Source organism: Hemicordylus capensis, chromosome 1 (assembly GCF_027244095.1).
Source record: "Hemicordylus capensis ecotype Gifberg chromosome 1, rHemCap1.1.pri, whole genome shotgun sequence".
NCBI classification, from domain to species: Eukaryota; Metazoa; Chordata; class Lepidosauria; order Squamata; family Cordylidae; genus Hemicordylus; species Hemicordylus capensis.
Window position 1 is genome coordinate 58,230,134 of NC_069657.1, and position 17,200 is coordinate 58,247,333.

Here is a 17,200-nt window from a genome sequence, read left to right on the forward strand (position 1 = left end):
GTGGTAACTGGAGACAGACCTCCTCAGATAACCTTAACGTGAGGTGGGGATCATGCAGAAGAAGGCGCTCTCTAAGTTAACTGGGACCTAAGCTGCTCAGAGCTTTAAAGGTAATAACCAGCATTTTGTATTTTGCCCAGAAACATATTGGCAGCCAGTGTAACTGTTTCAAGACAGGCATAATACAGTCTCTCCAGGTTGCCGCACAGACCAATCTGGATGCCACATTTTGAACTAACTGAAGTTTTCAAACTACATACAAAGGCAGCCCCACGTAGAGCGCATTGCAATAGTCGAGCCGGGAGGTTACCAGCTGATGCACCACTGTTTTGAGGTCATCTGCTTCAAGGAATGGATGCAGCTGTCGAATCAGCCAAAGCTGACAGAAAGCACTTCTGGCCATAGCCTCCACCTGAGATACCAGGGTCAGGTCTGGATCTAGGAGTACTTCCAAGCTGCACACCTGCTACTTCTGGGGGAGTGTAACCCCATCCAGCACAGGAGGATCTAACTCACCCCTCAGATTCCAAGCCCCCACAATGAGCACCTCTGTCTTGCTTGGATTCAGCTTCAGTTTGTTATCCCTCATCCAGCCCATTACTGCTTGTAGGCAGGCATTTAGTGAATGAGTGCCATTTCCTGAAGATGAAAAGGAGAAGTAGATTTGGGTGTCATCAGCATACTGATAACACCCAACACCAAATCTCCTGATGACCTCACCCAGCGGTTTCATTTTGAAGAGCAACTGTCACCAAGCTCCACCATCTGGAATCTACCCGAGAGATAGGTGCAGAACCACTGCAAAGCAGTGCCACCTATCCCCAACTCCCCCAGGCGATCCAGAAGGATACCATGGTCGATGGTATCAAACGCTGCCAAGGAATCCAAAAGAACCAGTAGAGTCACACTCCTTCTGTCGATTCCCCGGTGAAGGTCATCCATTAGGCCAACCAAGGCTGTCTCATCCCATAGCCAGTTCTAAAGTCAGTTTGAAATGGGTCTAGATAATCGGTTTCTTCCAAAACTGCTTGGAGCTTGATGCTCTCAATCACCTTGCCCAGCCAAGGGAGATTGGAGATTGGCCTGTAACTATCAATTGCTAAGGGGTCCAAAGAAGTCTTCTTAAGGAGTGGTCTAACCATTGCCTGTTTCAAACAAGGAGGTACCCTATCCTCCATCAGCAATGCATTTATGATATTAACTAGGCCACCTCCAGCAATCTCCCTGCAGGATAGAAGCAGCCAAGTCAGGCAAGGATCCAGAGAACAGGTGGTAGGCTGCACCACCCCAAGCAGTTTGTCCACATCCTCAGGACTCTCAGACTGAAACGGATCCAATCTAATACTGCAAGAGGGATTGCTGGACTCCTCCTCCGTAGACCTTTCAGAAATAGTGGAGTCAAGTCGGGCCAAATACAGATCTTGTTTGCAAAGAACCCATTAAAAGTATCACAGCAGAACAACCCCGGGGACTGATCTGAAGTAGAACGAGCAAAGACTAAACTCCTCACAACCCGGGATAGCTCTGCTGAGCACGAACCTGCAGTCACAATGCGTGCAGACCAAAATATCTTTTTGTACGCACGACCATCGCATAAGTCTTCGAATGGGTCACATGCTGCATCCTGTCAGATTCGACCTGAGTTCTCCTCCACTTGTGTTCTAGTCACCTACCCAACCGCTTCAGTCCCCACAACTCCTCAGTTTACCAAGGTGCCATTTTTTAAGCAGGTTGGAAGGGATGCTTAGGAGCAATCATGTCTACTGCCCTGATGAGTTCCCTGTTTCATGTTCCCACCAGGGCATCCACAGAATCACCGGCCGCACCAACGTCAAAATCCTCCAAGGTGTTTTGAAATCCTACTGGGTCCAGCAGCCTTATTGGACGGACCATCCTAATAGGTCCACCACCCCTGCAGGGGTGGATTGTGGCTGTGAAACCAGCCTGTGAAACCAAATGTAGAGATAATAATACTGACCTACTTCGCAGGGTTAGTGCAAGGATTATATGTCAGCCTACATAACCGCTGACATCCAGAGCAAGCCACCTGTAACATGCCAGGAAGATGCAACAGTGAGCTTTCCTAGTTACGTAGGAAACGTGGGAGAGAATGTTGATGATTTGCTCTTGGTCCAGAAGTGACCTATATAACCCAAAATATGTTCCTCAAGGTCACGCAGTCCCCAGGGACATGTTTTCCAGTAACACAAGGCACTTCTGCAGCCAAAGCAAATCATCAAAATTTGCTCCACCAAGCTGCATGCCTGAGGTTGTGCGGCCCCAGCACTAGTGGGGTAGCTCTCTGTTGTGTTTGGTGTGCCTTTCTGGAGTGCTACCAGTAGACTGTTCTGGATGTCAGTCAGTGTATGCACAGTGCATTCAGCTTTTAAAAGTGTTGTATAAATGCTAAGTCTTATTATTTTCCATTCTGACTATTCTCCACTGTACCTCAGCCTCACGTGTATATATGCACACCACCACCCAACACTTCATAATCTAATGTAGACCTTTACTTTGAAATTTGGATAGCTTCTATCACAATATATAAGTTAAATGCTTTTGGCAGAATTATACATTACCATAAAACATGAGGCTACTCATTGCCTTGTGTAGAGTTCTTCCATTACATAAATTATTATTATTATTAATTCGATTTCTATACCACCCTTCCAAAAATGTAGTAAAAAATCTGCTGCTTGACATCGTGTTTGCTTTTCCTTCCTCCCACGTGCATCAGCTCATGGTATGGAAAACGCACAGGACAAATATATTAAGAAATCGGCAAGTGTTGCTATACTTTTCTATACAGAGGGGAGGAACTTCACACAGGGCAGCTGTCTTTCACATGAGCCCTGTGCTTATAGCAGATGACTGAGCCTTAAGGAGACATCACAAAGACAAATTTAATAGAATTTGTCTCTGTGCCTGTTCAGTCAGTCTGTCTGCTGGCCCATCTTAGATGCATGGGGAATGAGAGGGCATGCACACATCTCCCTCTACATGGGAAACCATCCCATTATCACCTAACCATGTGGGCGAGGTTAATCTGTGCTGCCCCTAAATATTCTGCATTTAGGGGCAATTAAAATAAACTGCCTCCGTGGCAATAAGATGGTGTGGTGTGTAGGAGATGTGCGTACTTACACTCCTCCATGCATTTAGGATGGTCCAGGGGATACATCAACCAAATTGGCCTTCTATGGATATGTAGGTTTAAATATTCTTCTATTTTGCTAAGTATTCATAGCAATGAAAATTGTTTCCTACTGGATTGAGACATATCCCACTAAGCAAAAGTTTCATGCATATCACGTCCACTGAAATGAATGGAACCTGCCTTGAAGTAATAGGTTGAAAGCTTAGAAAATTAGCCCCTTGGAAAGCAGCAAAACTGTAACTGAATCAGTTTAAAATCTAAGTATTTTGGCTGAATTGGGTTGTTCAAATCATTTCTTTTACACCCCCCCCCATCGCCCAAAAGTGGTTATTCTTGCACAGCAGATAATATAGGATAGAGTCATTATGATCTAATGTGAACACATCACACCCTTTGTTTCATGGGCCTTCTAGCACTGAAACAATGGTAAAAGTTACCATGGGCAGAAGGCCCTTTTGGAATGGGTTTTCTGGATTTGCCTAAAAGGAAATAAAATCATTTCCTCTAAGAAACAGTGGTGTTCTTTTCACCTTGTCATTCCACTATTTGTGCCCAGGGCCTATGGCCACCTGTCATATCAATATCACATTGTCAATGTCCTGACAGTTTTCCAGTACTTTTTTCACTTCACCAGTTACCTAATGATTGCCATATTTCCTGTTACTGCCCCAGTTGTTTGGCAGGTGTAATTTGGAGATATCACTTCTTTATGACTTACTGAATTGCTAATACCACTATTATTTAATCATTCTCTTACATATTAAATTCTACAGGATGGAATGGTGAAAGCATGACATAGTGAATGGAAAAACATTATCCAAAATGGGGAACAGCCATTGTTCTTTCTTTGGCTTTGGGTACATCCTGAACTCAGTAGCTGACATCCCAACAGTGTGCAGATGCTTCTAACAAAACATACGTGCAGCACCAGAGCCCGCACATCTGAAGGATGGACATGAAGAATTTTTGCCATCCTCCCATTACTCCCATCCTCTTTGACCCACGGAAACACATTCCACCCCCCACCCATTTTTAATTTTTGCAGAAAGGTACAAAAGAAAACAAATTACAAAATACAACAGATAAAACTCTGCTCAGGAACAAACAACAAATCTAAGGATCATTACTTCAATTAATTCATTTAGAATATTTGTAAATACAGATCTTCAGATAAGTGTTTCTGGTGTCAAAAAGCACTTCCAGGGCAAGGGGAGCACAGGAAAATGGTTGCAGTCTTGTGCAAGATTGCCCATGCTTTGGAAGTGTAGAGGCTAGTGCTGTGCATGTGCTTTCATTAGGAGCATGTACATACTATTATTTAGGATGTTGGTCAATGTCTGGCACCTAATGAAACTAACCAAGTTAAATCTATATGATTTGTATCCTAATGAAACTGCGACTTAGTGACTGTAGGCTGCAAGACTTAGTGACTGTAGGCTCCATGAACAGAAGAAGATTTTCACTCACAAGGGATCCTTCTGTTCAGAGAAGGTCTCCTTGTGTGAGCTCAACTCTCTGTTCACCTAAGGAGCTTGCAACCATAGCACATCTCCATGGCAACAATTAGGATACAACCCAGTAATTTCTCCTGCACTCCATCTTAAGACTCTTACCAAGGCACAAACTACAGCTTTCTCCTCCCCAGCCTTTTTCTTTGCTTGACAATGAGCCCAATGAAGAGATCTGGATAACCTGAAAGCTTGCTGCTTGTACCTATCTCATTTTGGTTAGACCTTATAAAGGTTTTATCAGACTGAGGTTTTTGAATACTGAATGGAGAACTATAATGAAAATATTGGGGGAAGTAAGCAGCAGTGAAATGCTTGACTAACAAGCAGAAGTTTGCCAGTTCAAATCCCTGCTGGTATGTTTCCCAGACTATGGAAAACACCTATATCGGGCAGCAGCTATATAGGAAGATGCTGAAAGGCATAATTTCATACTGCGTGGGAGGAGGCAATGGTAAACCCCTCCTGTGTTCTACCAAAGAAAACCACAGGGCTCTATGGGCCGCCAGGAGTCGAAATCGACTTGACGGCACACTTTACTTTTAAGCAGAATATTATTGGGTTACCTGCGCTCTAAGATATTATTCAGAAGGGACTAGTCTCCAAGGCATTTTTCTTTTCTTTTTTCCAAGCAAAGAGTACTTCAAAGGGCTGTTCTGGCTTTTATTGGACTAGAATCTGATGGAAGACAAATATAAAGTACTTTGAGCTATTTAGACCTCTTCAGCATAAAGGGTAAAATGCTATATATAGATGAAGTGATCCAGAGGTGTTTAATTATTTCTGGTAGATAGTGCCTTACTCACAAGATCACTACACTTTGACACAACCTTTGGAAGCGAAATCAATGACATGACTTGAAAGTCATCACCATTCCCACTTGAGCACTGAGCACCCAAGATATTCAGAGGCAACATGAGACAGTGTGAATGTTCGGCCTCTTCCAGGACTGAGGAGGGCCAACCGAGGGTGCCTTACCCAGGTGCCCCCAAATCCCGTGGCTGGCATTGCCAGAATCAATTTTCAGTAGACATTAAACAATAAGGAGTGCCCTGCCCTATAGCATGCTTGGCACATTATTTAGGGACTAGAACCAATGCTCACATCCAATGCTCACATCCAATGCTCACATCCCTAATGCAGAAAGAAATATTTCTAAGAAAGAACACAATCCATCCAAAATTCAGCAAAGTCTCACTGACGTCAGTTAAGAGGCTATAAGTCCCCCCCGCCCCCGAAATCAAAAGGACTTAAGAGTACAGGATCTTACTCTAAGAGCAGGAAGATTATCTTAGTTCTGTCCACAGTGTATGACAGCAAGAAGCAATTGCATACTTGTCGCTCCCGAAGTGCCCAAAATGATGAAAAATTAGAAAAATGATGATAAATTAGTCTCTAAGATGTATAAGTTGTCGCTTTTGGAGGAAACAAGAGATGAAGTGGTTAAAATGACTATGATAAAATGGGCTCAGGATGTGGGTCATAATATAGATATGGCTGCTTGGGAAAAATTATGGGAAATTGATTTAAAGTTCACTGCATGTTATACTTTAAAAGAAAATTATTATGATGTATAGGTGGTATTTGACACCGAAAAAATTAGCATTAATGTTTTAAAATGTTTCAAACAAATGTTGGAAATGTGGACAATGTGAAGGAACCTTTTTTCATATGTGGTGGTCATGTGGGAAGACAAAGGCCTTTTGGGATAAGATATATAATGAGCTGTTAAAATTTTTAAAATGACAATTCCTAAGAGGCCAGAACCCTTCCTGCTGGGAATGACTCAAGGAGAGTTCTCCAGGAGAAATTTAACATTTTTAATGTGTGCAACCATGGTGGCTAGAATAGTATAAGCGCAGAAATGGAAAGACAATAAAATGCCCTCAAAAGAAGACTGGTTGATAAAAATTTTGGAATATGCTGAGATGGCAAAATTTACAGCACTTATAAGGGATGAAAATTTGGAATGTTTCAAAGAAGACTGGGAACCATTTTTACTTTACTTAAAGAACTATATTTCTAATATGGACCTTTCAGCAAGGTTTGAAATATAGTAATAACAGCAGGTTGGGTTGGGTAAAATCGAGTAGCAATGTGGAGTATGTATGTTTTGAATTGTTATAGCAATGGTTTATATGTATAGTTAACGTGAACCGCTCAGATAGGTAAGCGGGAAGTCAATATTTACTTAATCAAATAAATGAATGTAGTTGGATTGTAAAAGCCAACAAAGTTATTGTAAAAGCCAACAAAATTTTAAAATACAAAGTGCCCCAAAGGTCTGTGGGTGGCATTGCCAGAATCAGTTTTCATTTCTACTACGAATACTACTACAAATATTTATATACTGCTCTTCAACCAAAGTTCTCAAAGCGATTTACATAGAAAAAATAAATAATATATAAATAAGATGGCCCTATGTCCCCAAAGGCCTCACAATCTAAAAAGAAACTTAAGGCAGATGCCAACAGCAGCAACTGGAGGGATGCCGTGATGGGGTTGGATAGGGCCAGTTACTCTCCCCCGCTAAATATAAGAGAATCACCAATTAAAAAGGTGTCTCTTTGCTCAAAGCAGACTATCAACACCTTCCTAAAGGACCAGTGCTTAGACAAAGCAGTAGAAGAAGAAAAATCTTAGAAGAAGAAAAATACACCAATTGCACAGCATTTAGACTAACGTTTTGATGCTGTCAGGGACATATTCTCTGTCAGGGGGAGAGCAGAAGAAAGGGGTAGGATCAGTGAATGTTGCCCCTCCCTACCTGTGTAATGGAACATACTTCTACAACAGCAGTGCAAGTCTGGATGCTGCCCATTATCTTTGCCTTACAACTTAAGATTTCCACAGGGAAAAAATTACATTTTTGGAATTTGTGTAATTGCTGCCAGGTTTTTACTTCAAGATACACAGCCCTCTTATCCAAACACATACACTACTTTTGCACAGATGAAATTGTGCCAAGTCCCTGTTCTCTTCAATGGGCTTAGTGCTGTCAAAGTAATGTAATGATCAGCTCAGAACAGTTGTCCAGGGAGGACAAAATGATGCCAAAACACTGTCCATAGAAGTAGACAAAGATGATGTTACCATGCAAAGGCAGGAAAAAACATGTCAAAAATGAAGGAAAATTGTTATTAGTCTAGCTACAGAGACAGTGTTCCACAGTGATGAGAGAAGTAAAAATAAAGGAGAGTAGAGTTGAGGCTATGTCCTTAAAAGCAGTGCACCTCCATTACTCAAAGGAGAAATTATTTTCCTTTGGATTTCTGAATTGAGTTCCAAATGGCACACCATGTTGCTATTAGTTTGCTCTCTGTTGATACAGATGGGAAAACCACATGTGCATTAAATGGCAAACAAAACATAGACCTCCTGGGCCTATCTGAGCAGGAAACCTGAAAGACGACAATTCATTACATGCAAAATGGGTTTTCATGTGTTTACTTTTTATGGGCTCCTCTAATCTTAACCATCTGAATGCCAAATGGCATTATCCTTTACTGCATTCCAGGGTAAGGAAAATAGGGGAGTTGTTCAATATTGTTCCCCTTCGTCCCTCGAAAGGGAGGGGGGACCCAGGCGATTCCCAGTCCTGTATGAATGTACCTCATGCAGAAGTACATTCATACAGGACTGGGAATAGACTGCCCCCGCTTTCAAATAGCTTTCCACTCCAAACTTCTTTAGTTTAAACATTGGTTTAGAGGAGGTTTGCAAGAGCCATGAGTAAAGCGAAAGCAAAATTCTGTTGTACAGGTTTCTTATATGCACTAATGTCTTCTCACTAGATCATAGTCAATGTCAGTATTAAAGTGTGAAGAGTTGATTGATTGATTAAATGCTGTCAAGTTGGTGTCGACTCTAGATTAGATATTTTGCCTATCCTCTAGATAGATTATTTTGCCTATCCATGTGGTTTTCTTGGTAAAATACAGGAGTGGTTTACCATTGCCTTCTCCTGCAGTGACGCCTTTGTCATTGTCACTGAAGTGATCGGCCTCCAGCACCTTCCTATATAGCTTCTGCCCAATATAGGTGCCTGCTTGCTTTAGCTGGGCAGTTGGGATGACCATTACACTTTGGGTGACCCTACTGGGAGTATACCTCCCGGCGTACTTCACTCATCCCTCCCAGGAACACCCCACCACCACCACAATGAGGCAGCATAGCAGGACTTGGGGGTGTTATTTATATACAGGATTGTTTTTGCATACAAAATTGGTCCTCAGAACCAACTAAATGTATTGTAAATATGAGCAGAGTGACTCCTAGCACTGGGCACATGCCAAAGAGTCAACTTAACTTATTCCGGCACATTGCCCTATTCTCAGCTGAAACTTCACATCCTACAGCTCAATCAGCTTTTGGTAACTTTGTAATGGTGCAGTAAGGGTAGCTTGTAATGAGTATGTGCTGAAGTAATTACACAAGCTGCTGAATATGAAAGAGATTCACTTAACCACTCAATATTCCAGTAAGGCTATACGCATATTCATGCAATTGAAGTCCATATTGACTCCAGTAGGAGCTAGGATTATCAGATTACACATCAATAAGGGCTTTTGTGTGTCTAATAATATATCATAAAGTGGAATTTCAGCAGATGCAGCATATCCATAAAGCAGCATTGATATGGAAAGATATTCCTACTGAAAATTCCCCAGCATGTATTTATTAAAGGCAATCAGGTCTTGCACAGATGTATTCTAGCAAACAAAAACCATACTTAAAGCAAAGTGTGGATGGCATACCTGCAATACTTTCTGGAGAATGGCAGAAGGAAGAACTTCAACTCAAAGTGTCATGGAAGAAATCCTGTTAACTCTTGGGATAGCCTCCCTAGAAGTCCATCAATAAAAGTCATGATGCAACTTGCCTGCCTGGCAATGGTTACAATTCAACCATTGTCTATGGTTGAGACTAAATGTGATGTAGGAGATCCACAATAAGGTTTTCAGATGTTGTTTTCTTTGGTTAATAGCAGCTAGTGGGAGGGAGATTAACTTCTTTCCTCCTACAGTTTTCCCAGCTTAATTCACTCTTGAAGCTGCTATTCTATGCAGAGAGAAAAACTGGTATCTGTTTTTTTAATCTCTTCCATAGCTAATAGTAGGAGAGGCGTTAATTTGCCCATCTCAGCACTGCAGCCCCAGTTCAAATTGCCTCAGCTGCTTTTAACCAAAGAAAGATGTTGGAAGATACCTTGTCATGTCTAGTTTGTCCCCAAGCAACTGGTTTGACAAATGGCCCATTCTACAATCAAAGGAAATAAACCCAATATTCCAGGTAACTACAACAATGTTGTGGTCATCTCTGAATGGACATTTGTCTAGTATAGGGCTGCTCAGCTTTGGCCCTCCTGAAGATATTGGTCACTGTGGTTGGGGATTATGGGAGTTGTAGTATAAAAACATCTGGAGAACTGAGCAGCCCTGGTCTAGTACAAAGGTGATTCATTTGAACATATGTGTCCCTTTTGCAGCTGCATCATTTTACAATTATAGCAAATAGCCCAGAGATGTGCATATTAGGTGGTATAAAAATATGATAGATAGATAGATAGATAGATAGATAGATAGATAGATAGATAGATAGATAGATAGATAGATAGGAATGGGAGTTGCAGGCCAACATCTGCATGAGGGCTGCAGTTGAGCAGCCCTGGATTATGGGAATACTACTATGGACTGATTTCTTTTTATTTCAGTAAAGCATTTGAGAAAATTATGATATTTTGGTTAACAAACTGGTCCAATATGGTCTGTAAAACAACATCCTCATGTGGATTTGCAACCAGTTTTAAAACCATACTTAAAGAGTGCTCATCAATTGCTCTTCATCAGATTAGAGGGAGATTTCAAGTGGGGTGCCACAGTGTTCTGTCCTAGGTGCAGTACTCATTTTTATCAATGATTTCAGTGAAGTTATTCACTGGCTTGGCAGTAGTACATATGAAAAGAATCTCAATTGCAGTCAAGCTGAACATGAATCTTTAAAATGATGCAGCTGTGAAAAGGCTAATGAGACTTTAGGCTGTATTAATAGAAGCATAGTTTCAAAGCCATGATAAATACTAGTTCCACTTTATTCAGCACCAGCCAGAACTCATCTGGAGTACTGTGTTCACTTCTGGGTTCTGCACTACAAGGATAGAGACAACTTAGAACTGGTTCAGAGGCATGTAGCAAAAATGACTAGGGGGTCTGGAAAAAAGCCCTCTGAGGAAAGGCTGAAGCCTGGAGAAGAGAAGACTACTGGGAACCTGACAGCACTCTTCAAATACCTGAAGGATGGTCACATAGAAGAGGGCAAAACTTGTTCTCTGCTGCCCCATGGAACAAGACTAGATCTAACGAGTTTAGTTAAGATAAGAGTTAAGCTTTTAAAAGGCTTAAGTGTTAAGCTTTTACATTGCTTTGTTTTCAGTTGTATTTTTTTATAGTTTTCATGTGTTCTTAATTGTAGGTTTTGTTTTACTGCTTATTGTTTAATTTTGTGTCACCCCACTGTTACGGGGCTACCATACAAATAAAGTTTATCTCAACTGAACATTAGGAGAAGCTTCAGTGGCAAGACCAGTTTGACACTGGAACCAATTACTTAGGAGTGGGATGGGCTCTCCCTTGCTGAAGGTCTTCCAGCTGCAATCTGGATAGCCATCTGTTGGGGTTGCTCTAGCTCCTGCATCATGTAGGGAATTGGAGTACTAGATGCACTACAAGTTCCCTTCTAGCTCTACGATCCTTTCTCCCGTCCTTAAAGAGAACCAAAATAAAAATTCAGTGCTTGTCTTTTTAAAGAAAAACAAAAGAACAGTTTTATCTTGGTGATATGCCCAAAATTATACATTCCTAGGAAAGAACGCAAGATGTAGTGAGTGTTTGAGTCTTTTTGGAAAGGCTGAAATGTTTGGAATTTATAGGCTACGATGTGCATCATTAAACCTGATATATCCCCATTGTGCAAAAAGGGAACTGGCTTCCTAGTTTCTTAAGCATCATCCCTTGTGTTGTTTTGTAGACCACATAAGGACAGCCTGAGTGCTGTAATTTCAGTGGCTGTTGCTGAAGTCTTGAGTTTCTTTTTAGATTAAAAGCCCTTTGGGCACAGGGAACCATCTTCTTTCTTACATAGAAAGATTTTTCCTATGTAAACTGCTTTGAGAATTTTTTCTAATTGAAAATGGTATAATAATTTGTATTTAATTATTTTATCTATATAAAGAATGTGTACATATCCTTCAAGAAATAACAGACTCAAGAATGCTGCCATCTAATGGTGGATGGAGATAGATCTTGTAAACCACACTAATTTGCGTTGACCTTGATAACTGAGCAAAGAGGCACCTTTTATAGTGATGATTCTCTTATATTTAGCAAGGGGGAAACAACTGGCCCTATCCAACCCCAGCACAGCATCTATCCAGTGGCTGTTGCTGGTGTCTACATTATGTTTCTTTTTAAACTGTGAGCTCTTTGGGGAACCATCTTGTTTATTAATTATATCTTTTTCCATGTAAACCACTTTGAGAACTTTGGTTGAAAAGTGGTATATAAATATTCATAGTAGTAGTAGTAGTGACATATGTAGACTTATATTCAGTGGCAAAAAGTATGAAAAAAGCTGGAACTGCCAATACCTAAGGTAGAAGGTAGGTACTATAGAAGAAATATTCTACGGTAGATATATTTGCTCTGACTTGTCTTGTACCTAGGTTAGATATAAAACTGAAGCAGTTTTTCCAAGGATCTGCCCTCCTAAATGACTAAAAGTGCTGCTGGCTAATGAGACATTTCACTATATGAATCACTGAAACTTCATTCACTAAAGACATCATAACTTTGGTGCGGATGCTTCATTCATACTACCTTGCTGAAAGGAATGGATGACATGGAAATACTTCCATTACAGGAGAAGATAACTCAGAAAACAAAAGGCTGCCTATGCTGTACTGGGGGAAGTGGGTTGCAGAGCGAATTCCGCTTCCTCCCACCTCCACTCCTGTATGGACACACAGACCTGTCTCAAGGCGGAAGGATTATTGGTGCCCTGTTCCACCCACATCCCCATGTTTTGTGCAGGTTTTCTTTTAAAGTGGCTGCATGTTTATCTGCTCAAACATTTGGTGTTTTATTATTACCGCTGGTTTGCCCCACTGCCCCCAGGTCTTTTTTCTACTTCAAAAATTGCTGCAGAGCGGTGGCTTTGGATAAACATGAGGGCCAACCAGTGAGCACCGGCTGGCCCTCATGGCCAGTGAGTACGCAAAGCTCTGCTTCAAGACTAATACAAGGGACAGATGATCATTGGCAGATACATATGGCTGCTGCTTCACACTACAGCAACAGGTTCCCCCTGTGCTTAAATGAGACCAAAGATAAGAGTACCATGTTTGCTTCCACAGCTGAACTTGTGTATAGCTATGCATGTTGGATATTCTAGCCTACATAGAGCTGCAAGTAAGATCTACAAACCACGGATATGTATTCTTCCATAACAAGTGCCTTGGACTATTGGGATAATTTTTGACTGCCAATATTTAGACTATAATCTTGTTAGACAGGGACCTATTTGTGGGGGACGGGGGAAGGTTGTGCTTATGTATCACTCCACAGAATGCAATGTAGGCACGTGTATAATTACATTAAAATGTGCCAGGGCTAAACTCTCTCACAGAAAACAAGTTCCAGGGCTGAGCTCTGGCTCAGTTTACAACTCACTTAAGCAGCAAAGAAGATGGAAGTTTTTCCTTTGCAAGCACAATTTTATTCTATTTAAACTTTGCAAAACATCTTGAAGTATCTGCTGAGAACAGTACTAATACACTTACTAAGTTAGGAATGCTTTGCTACTGGCATCTACTCACTATTTTGGTGTTGGACCATGGCATTGTTATCATATAACATTTGTACTTGGCCAGAATATAACCTATTTACAAGGCTTTAACCTTAATATATATTTTCTCCCTTCGCATCAATACACATAATATAAAAAAGGGCCATTATACAACCTACTAGGTGGGTAGGGTGAAGGCTTGGCAAATCTTGTCGTCCCCCCAGATAATCATTCCATGCTTGGTGGAAGTGTGGAGTGTACTCCCACATGATCCATGCTGCTCTGTGCAGCACAGATTGCTCTGTAGCAGGGATACATTATTCCGGCCTTTGGATATCGAGTGCAGTACACTAGGGGATTCCCCCAGGGGATGAACATTCTAGGCCCGCATCTCTGTGTCAGCGTGAGCTGCAAGCAGTCCATGCTGACACATGATGCCAGCATCCGGGTGAAGGGCACACTGGGTTTGGCACTGCGGCACTGCTAGGTGCAAGCAGCCAAGCCCAGGTGTGGCCACCTAAGCCAGGGCTTGGCTGCTCATGAGAACAGCCTCAAAAGTGTTAGTAAACATTTCCAGAGCTAAAATAGAAAGAGGAAGTTGCCATATACTGAGTCAGACTATTGGTCCATCTAGCTCAGTATTGTCTTCACAGACTGGCAATGGCTTCTCCAAGGTTGCAGGCAGGAGTCTCTCTCAGGCCTATCTTGGAGATGCCAGGGACGGAACTTGGGACCTGGATGCTCTTCCCAGAGCGGCTCCACCCCCTGAGGGGAATATCTTACAGTGCTCACACTTCTAGTCTCCAATTCAGATGCAACCAGGCTGGACCCTGCTTAGCTAAGGGGACAAGTCATGCTTGCTACCACAAGACCAGCTCTCCTCTTCTAAGTACTATAGGTACAGTTATACAGTACTATAGATACAGTTCATCGTATTGACCTGCAGATTTCATAGGTGTACCTATGCCTCCTATTGGGTTCCCTATGCCTCCTATTGGGTTCCCAAATGCCTCATTTGGGTTATTTTGTTTTCCATATACTCAACTGAAAGCTGGGACCAGATTAAGACATGCTGAGTCCCTAAGCTATATGACTTAAAAGGCCACATAGCATTACCAAAAAAAGTATTATTCTAACAACAACAAAAACAATGAAAATAGAAGTTTTATTTTTACTTGGCAAAGAGGAATAAAAAAACACATAAGAATCTAACCTTACAGTAAGCTGATTTGTACTAGAAGTACCTTTAAATGAAAATTATGTAAAATTTGAAATTATTTAAAATTATGTAAAATGGAAATTTAGTCATATTTTTTGTATTCAGAGGCCCTCAAAATGCTGACCTAAGCTGCAGCTTACTTAGCTTGGGCCTAAATCTGGCACTGCTGGAAGCTGAAAGTGTGGATACAATCATGATCCAAGGCAGCAGGATTTGAATGGTTTCCAGCTCCATGTTTTATACTACGTACACTCTGCTAAACTGAACTCTACTTCTGCCTGAAAGAGGCTCACATTATTATTATTAGATAAAATTGCAACTCCAAAGTTTCTGCTTTAGTACAAGGCAAAATAACTTTGCAGGCATCCCCTGGTATATTCAAGGATGTAACTAACTTTCCAAAGCTCAGTCTGATAACTTTAAATCATAGTTTAACTTGTTTGAGGTTATAGTTCTAAATAGTTTGAAAAAAAATTATTATTTCAAACAATTACGGGTTCTGTGAAGTTGTTTCACTTTCACATTGTGCAGAGGAAATACTCCCTAGAATTCCTAAGAACGCCCGAAGAAAACTTTATCATATTAATTAATCCTGGGCAAAATTATTGTCCAAGATTGCATCACCCAAGGATGATTGTTCTAGAAATCAGTATGCAATGAACAGGTCTAGCACCGTACTGGGGTTATCTTCTCTACTGCTATTACCATCGTGTAGTGTTTACAGACAACTTAAGAAGATACATACCCATGCTGTTAAAATTTATCATTAAAAGCCTATCACCATTGCTTTTGAGCAGTACAATGTCTGAAGTACTGATGTCAGAAACCAAACTGATGCAAGAACACGGCACTCAAAATGTACAATAGGCACCATCTTTGAAATACTTCCTATTGCATGTTTTGGAGAGTTCAGGGAGGCAAATTTTGGACATGACCTTGAAGGCTGTTCATACAAACCCAGAGTTGGAGGGATCCTCATATGCCATCTAGTCCAACACCCTGCTTGATGCAGGAAGTCCAGAGCTAGAGTATCCCCAATAAGCGGCTGTCAAGCCTTTGCTTGAAGCCCTCCAGAGAGAGCGAGAGAGAGAGAGAGAGAGCGCGCGAGAGAGAGCGCTGACCCCATTGGTAAGTGGCTCCATTGTCAAACCTAAGCCCACAACATCTAATCTTGCTCCCTGGATAGCAGAAACTTTGCCCTCTAAGTGACATCACTTTAGGTATTTGAAGACTGCTACTATGTTCCCCCCACCCCACTCAGTCTTCCCTTGCCCAGGCTAAACATACTCGGTTTCTTCAATCTTTCCTCAGAGGGCTTCTTTTCTAGACCCTAACAATTTTTGCTGCCATCCTCTGAACCTGTTCCACATCCTCCTTAAAGTGCAGTATCCAGACTGGACACAGTACTCCAGGTGAGTTTTCCATTCTATCAAGATCATTTAGAGTCAATTGATACATTATTGGAAATATTAGAATCATATGGGAATCTGGCAGTGTTCTATATAAATAAGGATAAGACAAAGGTATTAATTAAAAATATGAACAAAGAAGATATTGAAAAATTTGTCTTGAGATCTAGTTTCAATGTGGGGGGAAAGGTAAAATACCTAGGAGTTACGCTTACAACAAATAATGCCTTATTGTTTCAAAATAATTATATTAAAATCTGGAAGGAAATAAAGATAGACTTATGTAGATGGGATAGATTGAATTTATTGTTAAGTGGAAGAACTTCTGTTATCAAAATGAATGTTCTTCCTAAAATGTTATATTTCTTCCAGACAATACCAATAATAAATACAATGTCAATTTTTGATCAATGGCATGAAGACGTACAGTAAAGAACTTTATTTGGCAGGGCAAAAAACCAAGAATGAATTTTAAAAACCTAACGGACAACAGGAAGAGAGGAGGGTTTGCGTTACCGAATTTTAAGTTATATTTGAAGTAATATGCCTAAGCTGGATGAAAGAATGGATTACATTAAAAAATCCAAGACTGTTAGATTTGGAAAGATTCCATATAAGATATGGTTGGTATGCATATCTATTTTATGATAAGGTAAAAGTAAATAAAGACTTCTTAAATCACTATGTTAGAAAAAGTTTATATATGGTATGGATGAAAAACAAACTTGTGTTAGAACCAAAAATTCCACTTTGGGTATCTCCACTGGAAGTTATATCTAGAAAACAGAAAAATATGCAACAGACATGGCCTATGTATCAACAACTGCTTGTTCTCCATGGTGCAAAATACGAACTTAAAAAACTAGATCTTATGCAGGATTGGAATATTTCTTGGTTTTAGTATCACCAGATTAGCGCCTTATTCAAGCAAGATTGCAAAAAGGGTTTTAATCAATCAAAGTCAGAATTTGAACAGTTGTGTGACAAGGAAGACAAACTAGTTTCTAGGAAGTATGATCTGTTGTTATTGGAAGATACAAGAACAGAAGTAGTGCAAATTTCAATG

General features: G+C 40.8%; 1 protein-coding gene across 2 annotated transcripts in view; it reads right to left on the reverse strand.

The window, feature by feature from the left end:
- The window catches only part of COCH (cochlin), a 53,563-nt gene that overhangs the window by 24,940 nt on the left and 11,423 nt on the right, over positions 1–17,200 (reverse strand). The window contains exon 1 of one of the 2 annotated variants that reach the window (XM_053290314.1): positions 5,232–5,308. The exons of the other annotated variant lie outside the window; for it this stretch is intronic. The gene's annotated coding sequence lies outside the window, so the exon portion shown is untranslated. Of the gene's footprint in view, positions 1–5,231; positions 5,309–17,200 lie in introns of those variants that run through there. 2 annotated transcript variants of the gene reach the window in all.